The sequence below is a fragment of the Erinaceus europaeus genome, chromosome 1 (assembly GCF_950295315.1).
Source record: "Erinaceus europaeus chromosome 1, mEriEur2.1, whole genome shotgun sequence".
In the NCBI taxonomy this organism is placed as follows: Eukaryota; Metazoa; Chordata; class Mammalia; order Eulipotyphla; family Erinaceidae; genus Erinaceus; species Erinaceus europaeus.
This window is the reverse complement of record NC_080162.1, coordinates 49681624-49705627: the sequence shown is the minus strand read 5'-3', so window position 1 is coordinate 49705627 and position 24004 is coordinate 49681624. Positions and strand designations below refer to the sequence as shown.

The 24004-nt window shown below is 42.0% G+C and overlaps 1 long non-coding RNA gene across 1 annotated transcript; it reads left to right on the top strand.

The window, feature by feature from the left end:
- The first annotated feature begins 5485 nt into the window (after positions 1-5485).
- Positions 5486-15679, top strand: LOC132541837 (uncharacterized). The gene is made up of 3 exons (XR_009552925.1): positions 5486-5579; positions 7268-7380; positions 15563-15679. It is a non-coding gene; the product is annotated as an uncharacterized LOC132541837 (long non-coding RNA).
- Positions 15680-24004: the final 8325 nt, after the last annotated feature.

Below are 24004 nucleotides of genomic sequence, written 5' to 3'. Positions count from 1 at the left end.
AGCATGGGAAATGACTGCTCTCCTGGGGCCAGGAGCTTCATAGCCTATGTGTTATTCTTCTATTTTTTATTGTTGACTTCATAGTACTTTATAAAATTGTAAGATTATAGAGTTTATAGTTCCGTGCTTCACCCACCACCAGAGTTCTGTGGCCCTACCCTGCCAATGGTAATTATTATAGTTCTCACATTCTTATAGTCTTACAGGTAGTCTGTTTATTTAATTTTACCTTTTTTTTGCCAAGTTTCTGTGTTTAAATTCTCTAAATTACACATATGAGTGAAATAGTTTTTCACCTCTTTATTTACTTCACTAAACATAATCACCTCCAGATTCATCCATTTTGTCACACAGGACATATCATCTCTTTTGCTTGCAGAGTAGTACTCATTAAGTATATATGCTATGACTTCTTTTTTTTCTTACCTACTCTAAAGAGTTTATTCAAATAGCAAAACATATTGGAAAACAAGTCTTTACAGTCTGTGTACAGGTTTTAAGTTCCACTTTTGCTATTTACTATCTTTGACTTTTTAATTTTGTATTAGTGATTTAATATTAATTTACAAAATCATAATTTTGTGTAACTTCACACCTTTCCCACCACCATAGTTCTGTGTCCCCATTCCCTCCACTGGAAACTACATTAGTTCTCTCAAGATCACAGGTATGTGTTGACTATTATAACTATAATTATATATGTATTTGCCCATTTTTTCTATTTACTGCCTTCTCTTGCTTTCTAAGCCATACCCACCATTTCTGAGTGTCCTGATGAAATTAGAGTTCAGAGCACTCTGGTCATCTTCCCCTAGCATTTGCCCTTCTGAGGGTATGGACCAAAATTCTTTATGGGGTACAGAAAGTGAAAGGTCTGACAGTAGTTGCTTCTCCTCTGTACATGGGCATTGGCAGGCTGATTCATACTCCCAGCCTGTTTCTATTGTTGAGCTCTGGAGAGATATTGGTGAGGTCATCTGCCTGGGGAAGTCAAGGTGGAATTATAGTGACATCTAGAACTTAGTGGCTGAAATGGAGAAAGATATAAAGCAGGACAAAATATTTAATGAACAGGAACCACAAAGCAAGAACAGAGCATATGGGAATAGGAATTTTAAGCTGGATAGAAGCTAAGAAGTCTATTTTAGGTATATTCCTAGGGACCCATGATTGTGGTAATTTTTGCTGGAGCTTGATAATTAACGTGCAAGTGGAGTAAAAGTATTGTCTGGGAAGATGGTGTCAGAGTTGAGAATAGGGCTAGAAAAAATGGACCAGGGCAAATAATGTCTCCCAGACTTGAAGAAAATATCTAAATACAATGAACCATTTACCACATTGATCTGATTAGGAGTACATATCTATTCCTGTTTAGCACAGGAGCCTATGGAGCCTGTGAGTCCCTGTCAGTCTGTGCTCACAGTCTATGGTCATAGCTAGGGACAGTCTAGACTGCATTCATTTCAAGACCAGTTTTCCTCCAGTGACAGAGGCTATAACTTCTTTATCCAGTGACTGTCAATAAATGCAAGTCTTCAAGTTTGTGTTAATCAGGTGTGTGGTACTGATATCAAGGAACATTTTAGTGGATATATTTTTTCCCATTGGAGCTTCATTTGCAAGTGGAGAGCAATGTGCAGAGTTCTAAAGACATATTCTACACATGTATAGACCTGGATGTACTTTATTTATTTATTTATTCCCTTTTGTTGCCCTTGTTTTATTGTTGTCATTGTTGTTGGATAGGACAGAGAGAAATGGAGAGAGGAGGGGAAGACAGAGAGGGGGAGAGAAAGATAGACACCTGCAGACCTGCTTCACCACTTATGAAGTGACTCCCCTGCAGGTGAAGAGCCAGGGCTTGAACTGGGATCCTTACGCGGGTCCTTGTGTTAAAGAAAACACTATCTTTTTTTTTTTTTTTTTTTTTTACCAGAGCCCTGATTAGCTTTGGTTTATGGTGATCCAGGGGATTGAATCTGGGACTTCAAAGCCTCAGGCATGACAGTCTGTTTGCATAACCATTATGCTATCTACCCCTCTGGATGTATGTTTTGACTCAGAAGTTATATAAACATTTGGCAGGTGGTGGCACACTAGGTAGAGTGCTCATGTTACCTTGTGTGAGAATCTGGATTCAAGCCCCTATCTCCACTTACAGGGAAGAAGTTCCGTGTGCAGTGGAGCAGTGCTGACTGTGTCTTTCTCCTTTTCTCTCCCCCCTTGTTCTCCTTCTCTATCTCAAGAAGGAGGAGGAGGAGGAGGAGGAGGAGGAGGAGGAGAAGAAGAATGACCAGTAGGAACAGTGGAGTCATCATGCAAGCACTGAGCCCCCATGATAATCTTGACGGCTAATGAATAAATAAACCTCTATCTCTTTCATTTCAACGGACCTTCTACTTCTGCCTAAGGGCAATTATTTATGTTTCATGAGTATTGCAGGAGTTTCTAACACTAATCAGTCTACACTTAAAATATTCTAGAGAATGTAGATCCACACCTACCAAACCAAGGATGTAAAGCCTTTTTTTATTGTAAAGGAGGTTAACTGTAGACTTGGATGTAAAATAACCACTGCCTGCCTGTCTCCCTTCCCTGGCAGCACAGACTTGTATAAATCTCAGGAAAAGCAGGGATGATAAAGCTTGCATGGATCTAGTGCAAGTCTTTCTCTACCTGACTTAAATATGCTCTGCTTTGCCTCCAGAGAGATGCTGGCTTTATCTTCCAGAAGTCCCTCAGATACTACAGGAAATATGGCTCCGTCAATCACTGCACACAGGAGAGGAGAGTGGTAGAAGCCTACAGAGGAAGGAACCTTGGAGGATGAGATTTCAGGCCTGGGAGAGGGTGGGAGGTAGGCACAGAGCCACCCACCTGTGTCTCTGTCTGTAGAAGTTAGACCCCACATAATTCTCCTGCACAGATCTAGGGGCCTACACAGAACCCAGCATAAGCAGACCTGATCATCGATTTTTCTGCATTCCTGATGGAGAGACAACCACAACTGCAGCTCCTTGAATCCTGCCTGAAGATCAATAGTCAAATTTCAGTGTTTCAAAGCAGTATGAGGAAGGCCACCTTCCCTCTTAAAAGAAAACATAACAAAAATATCCAAAGGAAGCCTGCAAGATGGGCAGGGTGAGCAGGACCCAGGTGGAATAAGCTCAAAGTCACAGTTCTGTGGTAAGCTAAGGAAAATGAGTGGACATCCAGGGAAGAAATCATTTCAGGGCAAAGTGGGATGGGTACCTGTAGCTTGTTTTATTTATTTATTTATTTTTACCAGAGCAAGGTTCAGCTCTAATTTATGGTCATGTGGAGGACTAAACCTGAGACTTCGTAGCTTCAGACATAAGAGTCTCTTTGCATAACCAAATAGGCTATCTACCCCCACATATTTTTAAATTTTTTATATTTATTTATTTATTTTCCCTTTTGTTGCCCTTGTTTTTTTATTGTTGTTGTAGTTATTATTGTTGTTATTTATGGCATCACTGTTAGATAAGATTGCTGGGAAATTGTGCCGATGCAGTTACATCTGCCATGTTGTCCCCTTAGGCAACTGCTAGTTCCCACAAGAGTTGGGACATTCTCAGAGTGCCTGTTCCACCATGTTGTGCCCTCAGGGCATTGTCTATTTCCCCCGCGATACTTGGAGTGCTTTGGTCACTCCTCCCCCCTCCCATTCTCACGAGAGTTATTATCCTATCCTGGAGTGCTATGGTTACTCCTCCCCCTTCCCATTCTCGTGAAAGCTACTCCTATAAAAGCCCTTCTTCTTCCACACCTCGTTCTCTTGCCAGCACTTCACCTCGGTGTTCAGACGCAGGAAAGGTTACTGCGTGAGGCGGCCATTTTTGCTACCTCCACGTGGCCCAACCTGCCTCTCTAGCACCCAACTCTGAGGTGCCAGCACAAATAAAGGTTTGTGTTTCCTCTTCACTCCAGACCCCCTCTCTCTCTTCTCCACGGCCCACGCACAACAACATAGGATAGATAGAAATGGAAAGAGGAGGGGAAGACAGAGAGGGGGAGAGAAAGATAGACACCTGCAGACCTCCTTCATCGCCTGTGAAGCGACTCCCCTGCAGGTGGCAAGCCGGGGCTCGAACTGGGATCATTACTCCTGTCCTTGCGCTCTGTGCCACATGTGCTTAACCTGCTGCGCTACTGTCAGACTCCTTTTTATTTATTTATTTTTAACAAGGAGCTTTTGCAACATACAGAGAAGTGTTAACTAGCCTGCCCTTTGGTGTTTGCAACAAGAAGTCTGACTTTAGAAATAGCTCTCAAAGCGTCTATTTCCCCCAGTCCTGAAACCTTATGGTGGGGCGCAATTTCCTGCATGCTTCTCTCAAGTCATATCAAATAATATTGCATCTGCCGATCCCAACCTAATCAATACAGTGAGTGCCACCTCAGCATGCTTCACTTCAGACTATGTCCAGAGACTTCAGGTGTAGAATGACAACCCTTCAGCTTCATTACTTGAGTGAGACCTTTCCTTTCATAGTATTCTCTAATTCCATTCCAGGCAGTTCACTTCCTAACAAAGTCCCAAAACCTAGATATAGACCAGGTCCCCTGAGATAGAGCATATGTTCACACGTATCCATAAACTAGGGCAAAATATATACCTGAAAGCAAAAGTACACAATAGTCTGCAGTGAGTACCCCCCAACACTTCATCTGCTATATTCCAGCCTTTAGGTCCATAATTGTTCAACAATTTGTTTGGCTTTGTATGTTAACTCTCTTTTCAGCCACCAAGTTCCAGCATGATGCCGACCAGACTTCTCTGAACAGACAACCCCACCAATGTGTCCTGGAGCTCCGCTTCCCCAGAGACCCACCCTACTAGGGAAAGAGAGAGGCAGGCTGCGAGTATGGATTGACCAGTCAATGTCCATGTTCAGAGGGGAAGCAATTACAGAAGCCAGACCTTCTACCTTCTGCATCCCACAATGACCCTGGGTCCATACTCCTGGAGGGATAAAGAATGGGAAAGCTGTCAGGGATACGGAGATCTGGTGGTGGGAATTGTGTGGAGTTGTACTCCTCCTATCCTACGGTTTTGTTAATGTCTCCTTTTTTAAATAAATAATAATAAAAAGAATAGGAAAGCTATCAGGGGAGGGGAGGGGATACGGAGTTCTGGTGGTGGGAATTGTACCCCTCTTACCCTATGGTCTTGTCACTCTATTTTATAAATAAATAAATTAAAAAAAAAAAAAAGAAATAGTTCTCAGGAAGTAATTGTGACCCTCACTTAGCATGCTTACCATGCTTCTTCAGGGTACACTTTTCATAATGCTGTTTATATTCTCAAACACTATGTGTGTGTGTGTGTGTGTGTGTGTGTGTGTGTTTATGTATGTACATAGCCGGACATATGTTAACTCTTTAAGTTAATGGGATTGTCCTAAATATATACTTCTATAACTTGCTTATTTGTTATTTATTTATTTTTGTATTACAGACTTACATTTCAACAGGGGTTTGAATCCACACCATTCCCACCACCAGAGTTCTGAATCTTCAGTCTCCCCACTTCAATCCATCACAGTTCCCCTAAGGTAGTAGATGGGCCAACCATCGTCTATATCTACAATTATCTGTCCACATTTATACATAGTTGCTCCTTTTTTTCTGATTCAATCCTCTCTACCCCTCCAAGCCACTCATGACAACATAATTACCGCCGTATGTCCCTCTCCTTTTCCTTCTCTCTCTCTGGATGCTGATGGAGTTGAGTCCTCTTATCTTCATCCTATCACTTCTCCTCTGCTGGGAGTATGGAACAAGGTTATTTTTGGGGAACAGAAGGTAGGAGTTCTAGCTTTCGCAACTATTTCTCCACTGAGTATGGGAGTTGACAGTTTGATCTATACTGCCAGCTGTTTCTGTCTTTCCCTAGTGGACCAGAGCTCTGGAGATGCGAGGGTCCAGGACATATTGATGAGGTTGTCTTCCCAGAGAAGTTGGGATGGAGTCATGGCAGCATCTGTAACTTGGTGTCTGGAGGGTGGTATGATCTAAGTAGAGACAAAGATTAGAGCAGATGAGATTAGGGATTTTAGGATAGAAGAAAGCTAGGAAATCCATTTTGGGCATGTTCCTGGGGGCTCACAACTATGATAGTTTTGCTTGAGTTTGGTAGCTAGCCTGAGTTTGGATAAGAATATTATCTGAGAGAATGGTGTCACATCAGAGAAAAAGGTCTAGTAAGTTGGATTAGGGCAAGGAGTAGCTCCCATTCTTATAAAAAAATCTGTGGCTAAAATTAACTATTTACCTCCATCCACCTGCTCCAGGGCCCATATATATTTAGCACCAGAGCCTGTGTAACCTCTAAGTCCCTATTGATCTGAGCTTATAGATCATAGTCACAACTGGGAACATTGTAAGATGTACTTATTTCAGGACCAGTCTTTTGGAGTGGCAGGGCAGGATATCCCCAGGGTCCCTTCGGAGACTGGGGCTATCCTTGTCGACATTGCTTTATGATGAGGTCAAAGCCCTGGAAGGGCCCACAAGATGCCATTCTTTATGGAAGCAACCACTGGTTAACCTGCTTACTTTTTATTTAACATGTCTGAAAGCTTGATTCTTTCTTTCTTTTTATTTTTTCTTTTAAAACTTTATTCTTTCTGTCATCTACTTTGCTAGTTTATTTTAGCTTCTGTAACCATGTCACTGTATTCAGATAATGGATATTTGGGTTGCATCTTTATTTATACCATCACAAAGTTGTAACAATGAAGATTCTGGGACATAAATTGTAGAATGTATCTAAGACTGTCTCTCAAGTAATTATCTAGGAGATGAAGAAGCTTGCTTTTCCAGATTCTTCCTGAATAAATCAAAGAAGATAATAACTAGAGTTGGCATCATTAGTAGAGATAGGTAATCATGTCCATCCTCTTAGATGCCTTGCAGAGAAGCGATTGGACTACCCTTCCTTTGATAGTGCACTCAGATATTCTTTTGGAAATTTAGCCTGCCCCATTAGATGCACCCTTGATGGGACTATTTGCTCAAGATGGCCATGACCCCTATTTTGACCATGACTAACAGGACATGAACACAGAGTCTGAGCATCTTGTTCATGTCTCATATCCATGTTGGGGAAACAGATGTAGTTAGCATAAGGCTGATAAATATAATTAGCATATGGCTGACATCAGGTTGATGGACTTACATAAATGAAGTGATTTAAGTGAGCCTGCCGGAAGTCAGGTTTTTTTTTTTTTTTTTTTTGCAGGCTCTCTGTTCCTGACAACTCAGCTGCAGAACTTTTTCTGTGCACTTTCCTTCCCCTTGAATCTCTGCCATGCCACCTCTCCTGAGAGACTGAACACATGTAGCCAAACTCTGGTAACCAACTTATGGTCTGACCTATCTCAGTCCCATCACCTCTTTTGTTGTACCTAAATAACTGCCATGTAATAAGCCTTTGATTGTCTTATATTTTGAACCAAAGCCACCCCCAAGGTCTTTTATTTTTTATTACTATACATGACAGAATCCTAGCTGCACCCTCTCCCTCATTTGAATCTAGGAAGGGAGAAAATATAGCCTGGGAATAAGTGGAACCCATTGTGGAGCCCTTAACTTCCTCTTGTGAAGCTTGAGAGACAGATCAGTTCTTACCCTTCCTAAGGCTAGCTCTTCAACTTTACCTTCCCCAAACTCTTAAGAGGGTTAGAACTATTATCTGAAAGATGCAACCAAACACTCCTGTAGATACAGCTCCCAGAGGAAATGTGAAAGATGCCAGGTGGGCCAGTTTCCAGTGGGTTTATCCTTCTGTTTTCTCTTCCCAGCCTTGGGTTATCCACCCAAAGTGGTGTTGAGGAAGTAGCTCCTTTATGAAGCAGTAAGTCCTAATGTAGGAAGATTCAGTCTCTGCCTGATTATCTAGCTGAGTGGACCCAGGCACTGTGATGGTGAAGGAAGGCATCTTCTTCACTCTTAGAGAGGCTCTAGTAAAATTCTGAATTTAATTCTCCTATAAACACTTATTTGTCTAATTAATGTGTGTGTGTGTGTGTGTGTGTGTGTGTGTGTGTGTGTGTGTGTGTGTGTGTAGGATAGAGAAAGATTACAGCACCACTCACCTCTAATACATGCAGTGCTGGGGATCAAAACTGAGAATTCAGGCATGTAAGCCTGCACTCTGTTGCTGAGTTATTTCTCTAGCCCTGGATTCAATTTTCTTTTTCTTTTTTTTTAAATTTTTTTATTTAAGAAAGGATATATGAACAAAAACATAAGGTAGGAGGGGTACAACTCCACACAATTCCCACCATCCAATCTCCATAACCCACCCCCTCCCATGATAGCTTTCCCATTATCTAGCCCTCTGGGAGCATGTGGGAGCATGGACCCAGGGTTGTTGAGGGTTGCAGAAGGTAGAAGGTCTGGCTTCTGTAATTGCTTCTCCGCTGAACATGCGAGGTGACTGGTCAGTCCATACTCCCAGTCTGCCTCTCTCTTTCCCTAGTAAGGTGTGTCTCTGGGGAAGCTGAGCTCCAGGACACATTGGTGGGGTCTTCAATCCAGGGAAGCCTGACCAGCATCCTGGTGGCATCTGGAACCTGGTGATTGAAAAGAGAGTTAACATACGAAGCCAAACAATTTGTTGAGCAATCATGGATCCCAAGCCTGGAATAGTGGAGAGGAAGTGTTAGGGAGGTACTCACTGCAAATTCTAGTGTACTTCTGCTTTCAGGTATATATTTTGCAGTAGTTTATGGATACGTGTGCACATAAGCTCTCTCTCACAGAAACTGGTGTATATCTAGGTTATGGGACTTTGTTAGAAAGTGAACTACCTGAGATGAAATTAGAGTGTACTATAAAAGGAAAGGTCTCACCCGAGTAATGAAGCTTCTTCTTCTAGCGTTTGCCCTTCTTCCGTAGCCAGTCAACAGCGTCAGATTGAACCTGATGTAAAGTTTCGAGACCTCCTTTGAATCTGGAGAGGTGGCAGTCATTGACTATGTGGGTCATAGTCTGTCTGGAGCTGCAGGGGCAATTCGGGTCGTCTCTGGCTCCCCAGTGATGGAACATAGCGGCGCACCGGCCATGGCCTGTTCGATAGCGATTGAGGAGGGCCCAATCAAAACGTGCTAGGTCAAAGCCGGGTTGACGCTTGCAGGGGTCTGTGATGAGGTGTTTGTTCTTTACCTCAGCTGACTGCCAACTCTGTTTCCAAGAGACTGGAACAGAGAAGTACAGTGTAGGCATAGGGGACCAGATTGGGTGATGAGACGTCAAGCGTTGGACAGGGTGGGCAAAGATATCCGAGTATATTGGCAGGTCCGGTCGAGCGTAGACGTGGGAAATGATCTTAGATGATGCCGCATCCCGACGAATATCTGGGGGGGCAATGTTGCTAAGAACTGGAAGTCATGGAACTGGGGTGGAACGGATGGTTCCAGAAATTATCCTCATGGAGGAATATAATTTGGAATCGACCAAGTGGACATGGGGACTATGGAACCATACTGGGGCACAGTATTCTGCAGTGGAATAGCAGAATGCCAGAGATGATGATCGTAGTGTGGAAGCGCTCGCGCCCCATGAGGAGCTGGCCAGTCTTGCAATGATGTTATTCCTCGCGCCCACCTTTGCTGCAGTTTTGATGAGATGTTCCTGAAATGACAGGGTGCGATCGAGAGTAACGCCAAGATAGACTGGCTGGGCTTCATGCTGGATTCTCGTATCGCCAAGCTGCACATTAAGCTCACGCGAGGCCGAGGCATGGTGTAGATGGAAAACAGATGATACCATTTTTGCAGTGCTAGGGATTAGTCGCCATTTTTTACAGTAATCAGATATCAGAGACATGTCTTTCGTGAGTGTTTCCTCGAGGATGTCGAACTTGGATGCCTGAGTTGCGCAGCAGATGTCATCGGCGTAGATGAACTTCCTTGAAGAAGTTTCTGGCAGGTCACTGATGTAAATATTAAATAGCGTAGGAGCCAGAACAGAGCCCTGGGGGAGGCCACTTGAGACAGGTCTCCGTCTGCTAGACTTGTCACCCAGATGCACCCGGAATCTTCTGTTTTGGAGAAGAAACGATATAGTGTTGGCCACCCATGGAGGCAGGCATCTTGAGATCTTGACTAGGAGACCAAGGTGCCAGACCATGTCATAGGCTGCTGTGAGATCAACAAAGACAGCACCCATCTTTAAATTCTTCTGGAATCCATTTTCAATGTAAGTTGAGAGGGCCAGGGCTTGTTCGCAGGTAGATCTTCCTGGGCGGAAACCAGCTTGGGCGGGTGATAGGAATTTCTCTGTAAGATGAGAAGTACGTGACAGAAGCAGCCTCTCAAGGAGTTTGTAACACACAGAGAGGAGAGAAATTGGTCTATAGCTAGCGGCCAGTGTTGGGTCTTTCTTTGGTTTCAAAACCGCTATAATCTTCGCACGACGCCAAACTTTGGGCATAGATTCAGATTCCAAGATGTGGGACAGGAATGAAGCAAGCCACTTCTTTGCCGCGGGACCCAGGTTAAGAATGAGTTCTGGGGTGATGTTATCATAGCCAGTAATGAAGCTGAAGGGTTGTCATTCCACACGTGAAGTCTCTGGACACAGTCTGAAGTGAAGCATGTTGAGGTGGCAATCGTTGCGTTGGTTAGGTTGTGATCGGTGGATGCAATATTATTTGGTTTGGATTGGGAGATGCATACGGGAAAGTGGGCCCTATCCAAGGGTTCCAGGACTGGGGGAAGTAGGGGCTCTATAGTGGAGATGTGAGGTTCCTGCTGTCTTAGGGTTCAAAAAGACAATCGATAGTTAATGTTATCATCACATTATTTGTTAATTGGGTTAATTTTGAAAAGTCCCTTTGTTATGGTTTGCTGTACAGTATCCAGTATCTTGTATATAGCTGTGCTATTGGATGCTTCTATAATTTTCTTTTTCTTTTTTAAAATTTTATTGGGATGAATTAATTGTTTATAGTAAGTACAATTATAGTTGCATGTGTAAAATTTCTCAGTTTTCTGCAAAACACAATCACTGTTAGGCCAAGACTTCTTCCACTATCATGTACCAGGACCTGAATCCATTCCCCCATTCTTAGTCCTTTACTTTGGTGCAATATACCAAATGTAGCCCAAGTTTTGTTTTGTGTTTCCTCTTTCTGTTCTGAATTTTTATAAGGCAGTAAAGTTCATGGAAATGAGCCTTGTGAGAAAACTGCCTTATAGATATATTTTATGAGTAAAGAAATGTTTATCTCAAATGTCTCAGTTTCTTACTGTGCAAGTTCTTATAGAAGAAGCTCCATTAAAAGGTTGTTCTGTGTGCTGGCATGTCCCAGGACCTGGGCAGAAAAAAACAGCTCCTTTCTTTAAGGTAGACCAGATATTCCATAAAAATGTGACCTTACCTTGCCAACACTTAAACTTGCTGATAATGATGAGAGAGTTCCTACATTCAATGAATCAAGAGACCCCATAAACAATAGGCTAGAGATTGTAAATCTATTTCCAAACACAATCATATGAGTCAGAAAGACACAGATGACAGTTTGTAAGAGACCATTGTAGGTCCCATGCATTCAGAATTTGCCTTCAACTAACATAAGGGGTGGGTGGGGGGGCAAGCTTCTCTCCCATAGAAGACTGGATATTGTGTGTGGTTGTTTTCAAATGTCTAAACCTCTATCATTTCATTTTGAAGCCTTTAGTTATTTCATATGAGATAGAGTGAATTTCATAAGAAAATAGGAGAAAGGGAGAGGGAGAGGAAGAGAGAAAGGGGGGGAGAAGTGGTAGAAGGAGAGGGAGAGGGAGAGGGAGAGGGAGAGGGAGAGGGAGAGAGAGAGAGAGAGAGAGAGATATGCAATGAGAGGGAGAGATGCTAGAGCACCACTTTGGCACACACAATGTTGGGAATCAAGCCAGGAGACTCAAACATGTAAGTCTGTACTGTACCAGGTGAGCTAGTTCCTAGTGTCTATTGTTTTACCTTCCTTCCTTCCTCCCTATTTTTTCTTTCTTTCTTTCTTTCTTTCTTTCTTTCTTTCTTTCTTTCTTTCTTTCTTTCTTTCTTTCTTATTTCTTTTCCTTCTTCCCCAGAGAATGCTCAGTTCTGACTTATGGTGGTGTTAGGGACTGAAACTTACCATTTCACTTTGGAAGCAGAATACTTTCCTCTCAGATACCATTTTAATTTGGGAAATGTCCCCTGTTCCCAGGTCAGTACTGAATGTCTATGAACTTGGAGTCAGATGCCCAGCTTGATAAACAGAGCTGAGCTCTAGGCTTTTAACTACTAAACAATGTCAGACAGAGCTGGACTTCTCCTGAATCTGATTCGTATAATTCTCATAAATTGATCCAAATGCAGGTTTTTAAATTTTACTAGTGATTTACTATTGATTTACAAAATTGCATGTGGACAGGGGTATAATTTCATACTGTTCCCACCACCAGAGTTCTGAATCCCCAATCCTTTCATTGAGTGCCACCACTGTTCTCCCAAGGTTGCAGACATGGGTTAACTATCATCTCTACAACTATCAGTCTATATTTGTACATAATTGCCCCCTTTTTTATTCCAGGTCCACTATTCTCTTCCCCTCCAAACCATACATAACCCTATTACTATATCCAAATATCTCTTCATTTTTCCTCCTCTGTCTCCGGGTCCAGATGGAGTTGGAGTTCAGAGCTGTCTTGTTCTCTTCTTCCTATCACTTCTCCCCCACTGGGAGTATGGATCAAAATTGCATCTGGCTTGAAGAAGGTAGGAGTTCTGGCTTCTGTAATTGCTTCTCCACTGGACTTGGGCGTTAGTAGGTTAATCCATACCCTGAGTCCAAATGCAGATTTTTTTTTTTAAAATTTTTTATTTAAGAAAGGATTAGTGAACAAAGGCATAAGGTAGGAGGGGTACAACTCCACACAATTCCCACCACCCAATCCCCATAACCCACCCTCTCCCATGATAGCCTTCCCATTCTCTAGCCCTCTGGGAGCATGGACCCAGGGTCGTTGAGGGTTGCAGAAGGTAGAGGGTCTGGCTTCTGTAATTGCTTCCCCGCTGAACATGGGCGTTGACTGGTCGGTCCATACTCCCAGTCTGCCTCTCTCTTTCCCTAGTAAGGTGTGTCTCTGGGGAAGCTGAGGCAGATATTTTTTTTGAAAAATTTGCCTAGCAGAGAAAGTCAACCTCTAGCCATTGAAATAGAAAGCAAGAAAAGAGGTTTCAAGAAGATGAGATACTAGGGAGACAAAAAAAAAATAATAATAATCTTCTGAAAAAATTTAGAAAGTCAAGTGTAAAGGACAACAAAGCTGTGTAAATGACAGAGTGAATGTTGGTATCAAAGGATAAATCTGTGGTTGAGCTTGGCAGGGCTCACAAAGCACCCTGCATTACTGATACTATGGCCTATCTACATAATCATTTTTTCCCTGAAAGATCCCCACCCATTCCATTCCTTTGATCTATCTTCTTTCTACCCTTAAGACCCTCCCTGCCTGCAGGGTATCATTAATCCTACCAGGTAAAACCCTCACAACAGTTGCTAAGGAAGTTTCTACCTTCCCAGCTCCATTTTGCCTTTCTCTGCCCCTTTCCTAGCCTTTTCCATTTCCGACTTGCCACTTCTGGGTCTGTCTTTTAAATGCCGTGGCTTTCTGATCAATAAAGATATTGCATTGCCCCGCCACGATCTTGGTTCCTGAGTCATCTCCCTCTAGTAGCTGAGTGAGTAGCAGCCCAGGCTGGCTCTAGCTGAGTTCTCTCCAACCCAGAGAGTACGTACCTGGGAAGAAGCACTCCCATGCTAGCCTGGCTTGTCTGTTCTTTAAAATATATTCATTTAAAACTAAATATCTTTATTAAAGGTTTGGGCTCCTAGGAACATACCAAAAATAGATATCCTAGTTTTATTCCACCCTACAGTTTCTACTATCACTGGCTCTAATACTACTCTTTGGTCACTGTTTATTAAACATTTTTTTAAAAATTATTTATTTTCCCTTTTGTTGCCCTTGTTGTTTTTTTATTGTTGTTGTAGTTATTATTGTTGTTGTTATTGATGTAGTCATTGTTATATAGGACAGAGAGAAATGGAGAGAGGAGGGGAAGACAGAGAGGGGGAGAGAAAGATAGACACCTGCAGACCAGCTTCACCACCTGTGAAGTGACCCCCCCTGCAGGTGGGGAGCCAGGGGCTCTAACCAGGATCCTTTTCCAGTCCTTGCACTTTGCACCACATGAGCTTAACCTGCTGAGCTACCAACTGTCTCCCTTATTAAACATTTTATCCTGCTTTATGTCTTACCACCATTTAGCCACCAAGTTCCAGAAGTTACTATACTCCCATTATTGACATCCTTGGGCAGATTGCATTGCCAATGTGTCCCAGAACCTCACCTCCTCAGAGCCCTACCTCACTAGGGAATGATAGAAACAAGTAGGGGTTATGGACCAACCAGCCAATGCTCATGTCCAGCAGAGAAGCAATTACAGAACATAATTCATTTCTTCTGCACCCTTCAAAATTTTTTGGTCTATATTCCCAGAGGGGGAAATGTTAGAGGAAGATGACCAGAGGGCCTTGAACCCATGTTCCACCAGGATCCAGAACTTTTGTGACCAGGAGCTTTTGTTTCTGCCCTATCACTGAGAAGGAAGAGAATTTGGAGAATACTTCAGGAAGTCAGATCCTGTTTCTCTTACCTGAGAGGAAAGAGGAAAAAAGGAAAGACACCCCAAAGTTGTAATAAGTTGTATGTATGGCTTAGAAAGGAAGTGAAAGTGGGCCTTTGAAGTGAATAAAAATGGTCATCAGCTTCCACATGGAGTCAGCCACCTTTGTCCAAAGCAAGCCACCTGCTTCTCTGGTGTGTGTCTATTCAAAGCTGAAAATATCTTGGGGGGGGACCCCTATGAGGAATACTTTGATGCAGTAAGGGGGAAAAAAGAGCCTTTAACAATTAAATAAAAAATTGGTAAAAATACTATTTAATATCATAATTTATTTTTTTTTGAAATAACATGTCTTTAAAAAATTTTAAATTATCTTTATTTATTGGATAGTGAAAGCCATAAATCGAGAGGGAAGGGGGTGATAGAAAGGGAAAGAGTATTTGTACAATCCTATTAACTTGTAGTTATAAAAATCACTATTTAATATGAGAGGGGAAAAATTACTTGAATGCCTCAAGCTTTTTAATGCACAGACCATAGGCTGAGTCTTTGAAATGTTGACTCTCCTAAAAGCTTAGACCAGGGAGAACAGAAGCAACCAGTGGCATTACTCTATAAGACATAGCTATATATATAAATAACATCAAAGGACAAATTAGGGTGAGTTCATGTATGATACAGCAAATCCTAAAAATGGGATTTTCATAATCAACCAAATTGCCAAATAATTTGATGATAGCAATAACTATAGATTGCCTTCTTAAACCCTAAGACAGCAGGAACCTCCTGTTTCCTCTATAAATCCCAAATTACCCCCAGTTCTGGAACCTCCAGGGTGGGGCTCACTTTCCTTCATGCTTCTCTCAATTCATAGCAAATGATATTGCATCTGCTGATCCCAACCTATTCAATGCAATGAGCACCACCTTGACATGCTTCACTTCGGTCTGTGTCCAGAAACATCAGGTGTGGAATGTCAACCCTTCAGCATCGTTCCTCAGGTGAGACATTTCCTTTCTCATAGGACTCCTTAATTCCATTTCGGGCATTCCACTTCCTGACAAAGCCTCAAAACCTAGAGGCATGAGATAGGGCAGATGTACACATGTATCTGTAAATTAAGGCAAAATAATATACCTGAAAGCAAAAATACACAGTAGTTTGCTGTGAGTCAATAAATGAAGCAAGCAAGTAGAAAAACCTAAAAAGACACCTTAAAGTACCTAATGAAATGGTTTCTACTTAGACATAGATACTCTCCTCAGCTACTTCCTATTGCACTTCCCTCAGTCACTCCAAAGCTAACCTTATCCAAGTAAGGACTACAAAAGCTGAATAGGGGCAAGAGACTGGCATACTTTAACGATGACTCTTTAGTCACTTTCAGGCCACCCCATCAGCTGGGACCCTAATGAGGGAGCCCTCAGATTCCCAAACAGACATGATGGGCCTAGACCTCAAATATACCCCTCTCTCCATTGTTACCGGTCATCTCTATCAGGAACAACACAATAGACTCCTCTGTGGGCCCCCAGAGGACCTTGCCCTCAACTTGGATCAACAATGGTAGAGAATGTTCCATCCTCCGAAAGAAGGGTGGACAATATACTCTGTGCTACTCCTGAGGAAGATGGGTCCTGATATTGGGGCAGCTTGGAATGTTCCTACTTATGACCACAGAATGTGAGTTCAGATCTACAGGGATGCAGAAGTCACATAGGCTCCTAAGCTGAATATGGGCCCCAGATCACATCAGATAGATGGGGTTTACAATCAACAATATTTATATGCCTTTCCCATATTTGGGAGCTACTCTCTTCCCTGATTCAGCTTTCTGGTCCTTTTTCCAGCCATGACATCATCTCCCCATACAATAATTAGGATCAACCTGCATATCAGATTTCAGGCTCAGGCAAAAACTAATAGTCATGGACCCTTTGGAATATACCTAAAATAGACCTACAAGCTATTTCCAGAACAGAGACCCCAAATCTTCATCTGCAATATTCCAGTCTTTAGGTTCATGATTAGTCAACGATGTATATGGCTTTATATGCTAACTATTTTTCAGCCACCAGGTTCCAGATGCTAACATGATGCCAACCGAACTTCCCTGAGCAGATGACCCCACCAGTGTGTCCTGGAGCTCTGCTTCTCCAGAGCCCTGCCCCACTAGGGAAAGAGAGACACAGGATAGCAGTATGAGTTGGGCGGTAGCGCAGCGGGTTAAGCGCACGTGGTGCAAAGCTCAAGGACCGGCGTAAGGATAGCAGTATTAATCAACCTGTCACTGCCCATATTCAGCTGAGAAGCAATTACAGAAGCCAAACCTTTCACCTTCTGCAGCCCATAATAACTCTGGGTCCATATTCCCAGAACATTAAAGAATAGGAAAGTTATCAGGGGAGGGAATGGGATATGGAGTTCCAGTGGTGTGAATTGTACCCCTCTTAATCCTATGGTCTTGTCAGTGTTTCAGTTTTATAAATAAATAAATAAATAAATAAATAAATAAATAAATAAATAAGTGAGAGAGACACCTGCAGGCCTGCTTCACCACTTGTGAAGCTTTCCCCCTGCAGATGGGGGCTGGGGACTTGAACCACAGTCCTTGGGTATTGTAACATGTGCACTCAATCAGGTACACCACCATCAGGCCCCCTCAGCATTTCTTTAAAAAGTTTAAATTTTTCTTTTTAAATTGGGAAAGAAATGGTTTAAAAAAATCACATTCTCTGGAGTTGGGCAGTAGAGCAGTGGGTTAAGTGCAGGTGGCGGCAAAGTGCAAGGACCAGCTGAAGGATCCCAGTTCAAGCCCGAGCTCCCCACCTGCAGGGGAGTCCCTTCACAGGTGGTGAAGCAGGTCTGCAGGTATCTATCTTTCTCTCCCCCTCTCTTTTTTCCCCTCCTCTCTCCATTTCTCTCTGTCCTATCTAATGACAACACCAATAACAACAACAACAATTAAAAAAAGGTAAAAAAAAAAAGGGGGGGGAGAAATCGCATTCTCATTTTAACACATTTCCAATGAAAAATATTTCTTTTCAGTGTTCACTGGTTTATTTTTCGATTTGTTACTTTTCAGTTGATAAAATATTGTTTTGTTGTATTAAAACATGTTTGTTGTAGCTTAAAATATAAGTATATGAAAAAACAAAGAGTAGGGCATTAGTCCTTTTGATCCTTATAAGGCCCCATCTAATTCTTGTTGATGATTTAATCATATTTCAGTATATTTAATCTATTGATTTTCAGTTATTAACTGTTTAAAATTTCATAAAATTTGAATTATTTGTGACACACAAGTAATCAAAATCACATAAAGTTTACAACAAGTTTTTAATAATTATTAATCGTCAATGGAGCGTTTTGTTGGAAATGTCTTATTGTATTGGGTAGAGGGAACTATGAAGTTTTAATTAAAGGACATTCACACCACACGATGGCATTATACCTACCCCTTTGCTGAATGTGTGTAAGGCTTGGCTACCTCAAAGCAAGACATTTTGGGAAGTCTATGGGTAGATAGAGATTATATTCTCATGCCATAAAGATCTTTAGTCCATACTACCAGAAGGAAAAAGAATAGGGAACTTTCCAGTGGAGGGGATGGAATATGGAACTCTGGTGGTGAGAATTGTATAGAATTGTACCCTTCTACCGCACAAACTTGTCAATTATTACATTTTTTTTTTTAAATGAGGAAAGGGTAGTAGGAAAGTCAGGTAGTAGTGCAGAGGGTTAAGCGCATGTGGCGAAAAGTGCAAGGACCAGTGTAAGGATCCCGGTTCGAGCCCCAGCTCCCCATCTGCAGAGGAGTCGCTTCACAAGCAGTGAAGCAGGTCTGCAGATGTTTATCTTCTTTCCGCCTCTTTGTCTTCCCCTCCTCTCTCCATTTCTCTCTGTTCTATCTGACAACGACGACAGCAATAATAACTACAACAATAAAAAAGGGCAACAAAAGGAAATCAATATTTTTTAAAAAGTCTTGAAAAATGAGGAAAGCAGTATTATGAGAGGGTAGATGGGAAGGACAATGAGAATGAGTAACAAGTGTAGCATCCTGAGTTGGAAAAAAGTGTGTGTGTGTGTGTGTGTGTGTGTGTGTGTGTGTGTGTGTGTGCCTGATGATTAAGTTGGCTTCAATTTGAAAACCCTCCTCTGCTTCCCAACCTGCTGGTTGGCTTTATTTGTTCAAGGAGCTCTGGACTCTTCCCACAAGCTCTTGCACAGAGTATCACTTGTTCCTTTAAGAGAATGCTATAGAAGTGCTCAAGCAGGAGCTAGTGTCCACTACCACCACCATCCTGTGAAAGAGGAGGTAGGTGTGAGTGCTTGCTTTTAGACTCCACATCATTCTTACATGTTCCTTTTCATTCTCTCTTCTTTTTCTCCGAGACCCCACCCACCTCCTCACTGCTTCTTTTTTTTTTTCTCCATCTCCTTCTCTATCTTACTGCCCTTACTTACCCCATATCTTTATTTCTCCTTTCTCAATCTCTTTCTTCTTTATCCCAATATTTCTTCCCCTTTAAAAAAATTATCACAAAGGGCCAGAAGATCGTGTATCTGGTAGCTTACATACTTTCATATGTACAAGGACCTGGGCTTCAGTCCCCAGCCACCACATGGGAGCACTTGCACAGGGAAAGTTTTACAAGTGATTGAATGATGCTGTGGGGTCACTGCTACACTTCTCCACTCTCCTCTCTCCTCCTCCTTGAAGCCTTCCCCCCTCTATTCCCATAATCTTCTTCCTCTCTCTCTTTTTAAGAAAAACAAAAAGAGGAGTCTACTGGGAGTGGTACAGTCAGGAAGGTGTCAGAGCCTAGTGAGAGCCCTAGATTGGAAATGTGTGTGTGTGTGTGTGTGTGTGTGTGTGTGTGTGTGTGTGTGTGTGTGTTCCCTCACAGAACCAGGGACTGGATGTTACCTGCATAAAACAATTACATATGAAGCAGTAGTAATATTTCTTTAAGGGCCTTAGTCCAAGCCTTTGATGAAGGGAGTCACTATTAGGAAAAATGAATTGTTGACCTTGAATTGAAATTTCACTGCAGGCACTGGGTACTTGCAATGAGGAACTAAATATACTAGAGTGGAAGCAGATAAATTCCACTCCTATGCCACTAAAATAAAAAGACAGCTGCAGATTAGGTTTGAAATGGACATCCCTTTTCTTAGAGACTTCACAGTGACAAATGAATTAGTCCCCAACTGGGACACAAACCTTCTTTACTTTCTTAGAAACAAAAAAAGACAAATAAAAACCACTTCTTTATAGAGCCCCAAATAAACTGAGGCTCTGTTAACCTCTGTCTAATAGCTTAGTACTTTTCAATTAAGTTGCAGTAAGAATTGGCCCTTTAAATACCTAGGTCCTGGGGTTTATTAATTAAGATTTGATTTTATTTCATTAAAAAATGGAATGTTTTTAATTATGGTATCACTAGTTATTGTTTTGGATTAATTAGAGGTTCCAAGGAATGGTTTGGGAATAGATATTTTTAGTGCCCTGATAGTATCTATCAGTGTTTTCACAGATACTAGAATGCTAAGATAAATATTTACAAAGTCAACTCAGCTCATATTCCAGAAACCATTTAACTACAGCTTGTCTAAGAAACATAGTCCAAGGAGTAAGTGTGAGGCTCTGAAAACATCCTCAAGTCAGTATCCCAACCTTCCTTCCCTCACTTCCAAACCCATCTCAGTTAGGAAAGATAACAAATAGCACAGTAACAAGTAGCCTCCAAATCACAATATTTAACTCATCAAGATATATTGTTCTTTCTCCTACAAAATTGAGTGCCCATACAGACAAGCTTCGTGGCAAGTGTCCCTGCATGGACTTGCCTGTGTAGGATTTCCATCTTGTGATGTCAACCTCACAGTGAGGGCTTCCCTCATCTCAGAGCCAAGCAGAGTGCTCAGAGCCCCCATACCTGCTGTGCAATGCACCAGTCTACAGTGACACTCCATGTATCTGACATTCACACCAGCTGTCAAGGCCCCTTGTCCTACTTAATTCTAGGGCAAGGGGGCAATGGTGGGATATCTCTTCATGTTTTCCAAAGGAAGCAGAATCAGCAAAGTGGGGACATATGAAGTTTCTATTGTTCCCCCACACACTTTATGATACCCACCTATCCACCTCCACCTGAAAAAAAAATCACTATGCCTAAAGCCTTCCTTTAAACAAAATTCTGGAGCTAACAGGTACTTTTCATAATATAGAACAAAAAATATTTTCCAAAGTAAACACACAATTTTCCCTTTTTCTAGTATACATAGTAAGTTCCACCTCTGTTTACATAGAACAGTGCCAGGCACACAGAAGACACCACAGATACTTGCCTAGTGAATGAATGAATGAGGGTCATGCAATATCCTGTCATGTCAGTACTCCTCCTGGGCTACTGAGTGTTTTACAGGGTGTGGCCCAAGGTGGTGGTGGACCTGAGTTCTTGCCCCACCACTGCTGACCACCCTGTGAGCAGAAACAAGATGCAAAGTCTTAGAGACAGTGTAAAGGAAAGAGCCTGTGTGTTGCACAAACAGAAGGTCCTGTGGCTGCAATAGCCCTGGTTGCTTTTGGTTTGGGAACCTGTTCTGGGAAATAGTTGGTAGAAAGCAAGACTAGCATATCCAAAGCTTCTGGCTCTATCCCCAGCACCACATGATGTACTGGAATGATACTCTGGATTCTTGCTTTTTTTCCCTCAAATTTATTTAGAGTTATACAGGGGGCAGAGGGTGGGAGGGAGGCAAAAAAGAAACACATCAGAGTACTGCTCTGCTCAGCTTTGGCTTATGGTAGTATTGAGGAAAGTTTGTTTGTTTTAATGAAGGAAACCTAACATGAGTATTGACAGTATGGGGTGGGGGTAAGGGCTGGGGAAGCCAATGCCAAGAGAACCATCACTAAATTTTCTAGCACTAGAAACCCAGCTAAAGATTGAATTTCCAATAAAAAAGAGATGATACAGCTTCAAATCTATTGGAGAAATCTGCATTACATATATACAGTATGCACAACGAGCAGAGACCAATTAACAAAGTATGGTTTTGCTAATAATTATGGTCCCATCCACACAATCTCAAAGGGATGGTATAAGAATCACTCTGATGGGAGTCGGGTGGTAGCGCAGTGGGTTAAGCGCAGGTGGCGCAAAGCAAGGACAGGCGTAAGGATCCTGGTTCAAGCCCCCAGTTCCCCACCTGCAGGGGAGTCTCTTCACAAGTTATGAAGCAGGTCTGCAGGTGTCTATCTATCTCTCCCTCCTCTATCTTCCTCACCTCTTTCCATTTCTCTCTGTTCTATCCAACAACAATGACATCAATAATAACTACAACAATAAAACAACAAGGGCAACAAAAGGGAATAAATATATATATATTTTTTAAAATCACTCTGACATCACACTCCTGATATCACAGGTGCTATAATTTGAGCAGCTTTTTAGAATCTGGAATTGACTCTGACTACTGCCAATTCTTGAACAGCATAGTGATTGTGTGGAGCCAACCACATGCAATTAAAGAGCCATGTATAACTAACTCTTAATTTCCCCCAAATTAGCTACTAAGTGACTGCCACCTCTCCAGATTCAAAGGAGGTCTCGAAACTTTACATCAGGCTCAACCTGACGCTGTTGACTGGCTACGGAAGAAGGGCAAACGCTAGAAAAAAAAGCTACTAAGTGTTTGCTGTTGCCAAAGAGTCTTACTTACAGCAGTCTATTAACAAAATATTTTCCATATTCTGAGTATTTTGTACTGTACTCTTACAATCAATAAGCTAAAGAAAAAAAGCCTGTTATTAAGGAAGTCACAAGGAGGAGAAGTTACACTGTTGGTTCTGGTTTGTATTTATTGTTACTATAAGTCAACATCATCTGTTTACAAGAAATTTCATTTGTAATTGGCTCCCTGCAGTTCAAACCTATCATTTATATGAGTCTGTAAGGTTCTTTATGACGTCTACATTGTGAGGTCTGTTTTCTATGTGCAGCTGAGAGAGATGGGAGGGTTATATAGACAGACACAGAGGAAGAAAGGCGAACACAGGAGGAGAAGAGAGACTCAGTGATGAGATAGCCAGGGAGGAACAAAGAACGACTAAAAGGAAAAAAGGTAACGATGGAATATGGAAGAGCTGCTAGAATATTTTGAACCCCTGGGCATGGGGTTCCCACAGTAAGAAACCCTCCCAACTTTGCCCCTTCTCTCCTCTTATCCAGCCTTGTGCACATCACACCATATTTTGGTCACTCATTGCATCAATAAAACTCACTAAACTGCTGGATATTTTCACAAGCAGATCCCTCTCCTGGAATGTTCTTTCTCCAGCTTGGATAGGTAGCAATAGACACAGGTCCTGCTCAGGAGAGCATGTTGGGTGCATGCTTGGCATTTCCTCACTTTAGCAAGAGAGAAGGTTTTTATTTATTTATTTATTTATTCCCTTTTGTTGCTCTTGTTGTTTTATTGTTGTTATATAGTTATTATTGTTGCTGTTATTGATGTCATCATTGATGGATAGGGCAGAGAGAAATGGTGACAGGAGGGGAAGACAGAGAGGGGGAGAGAAAGACACCTGCAGACCTACTTCACCGCTTATGAAGTGACTCCCCTGCAGGTGGGGAGCCAGGGGCTTGAACCAGGATCCTTAGCCAGTCCTTGCGCTGTGTGACACATACTCTTTATCCATTGCACTACCGCCTGACTCCCATAGAGAGTTTGTTTTTAAAGGGTGGTTATGGCCTTGCTGCCCTAGCAATCTGAAGAGGACAGGTGGATTAGGGAAACTCAAATATTTAAATGGTGGCACAGAAGTCCTGTAACAGGAATAATAAAGAAAGAAGAATCCAGTGGGACTAAATGAGAATACACACCGTTGTTCTCATAAGTCTTACAAGCAGTTTGCTTGCTTCTGTTTTGTTTGGATTTCTTTTTTTTTGGCAGGTTAATATAAATCAGATCTCTAGATTCCTCATATGAGAACTATGGTGATTATCTTTTGGAGGTGGGAGGATAAGTATATAGAACTTTGGTGGTGGGTGTGGTATGAGACTATTGTAATCTTACAATTTGTAATCACATATTAATGACAAAACACTTAAAAAAAATATACACATACATTCCCACCAGTGGGGGAGAGGAGAGTGGAGAAAGGGAATTCTGAAAAACCTGAGGGAGAAGACAAGGGTTATAATGGACAGCAGTAGTCATGGTATGGATGAACCCCTGCTAGATGCCTGTCTTTGTGCCCCCTGCACCTTCATCTTCAAGTGTTTCCCAAGCAAAGCTGTGT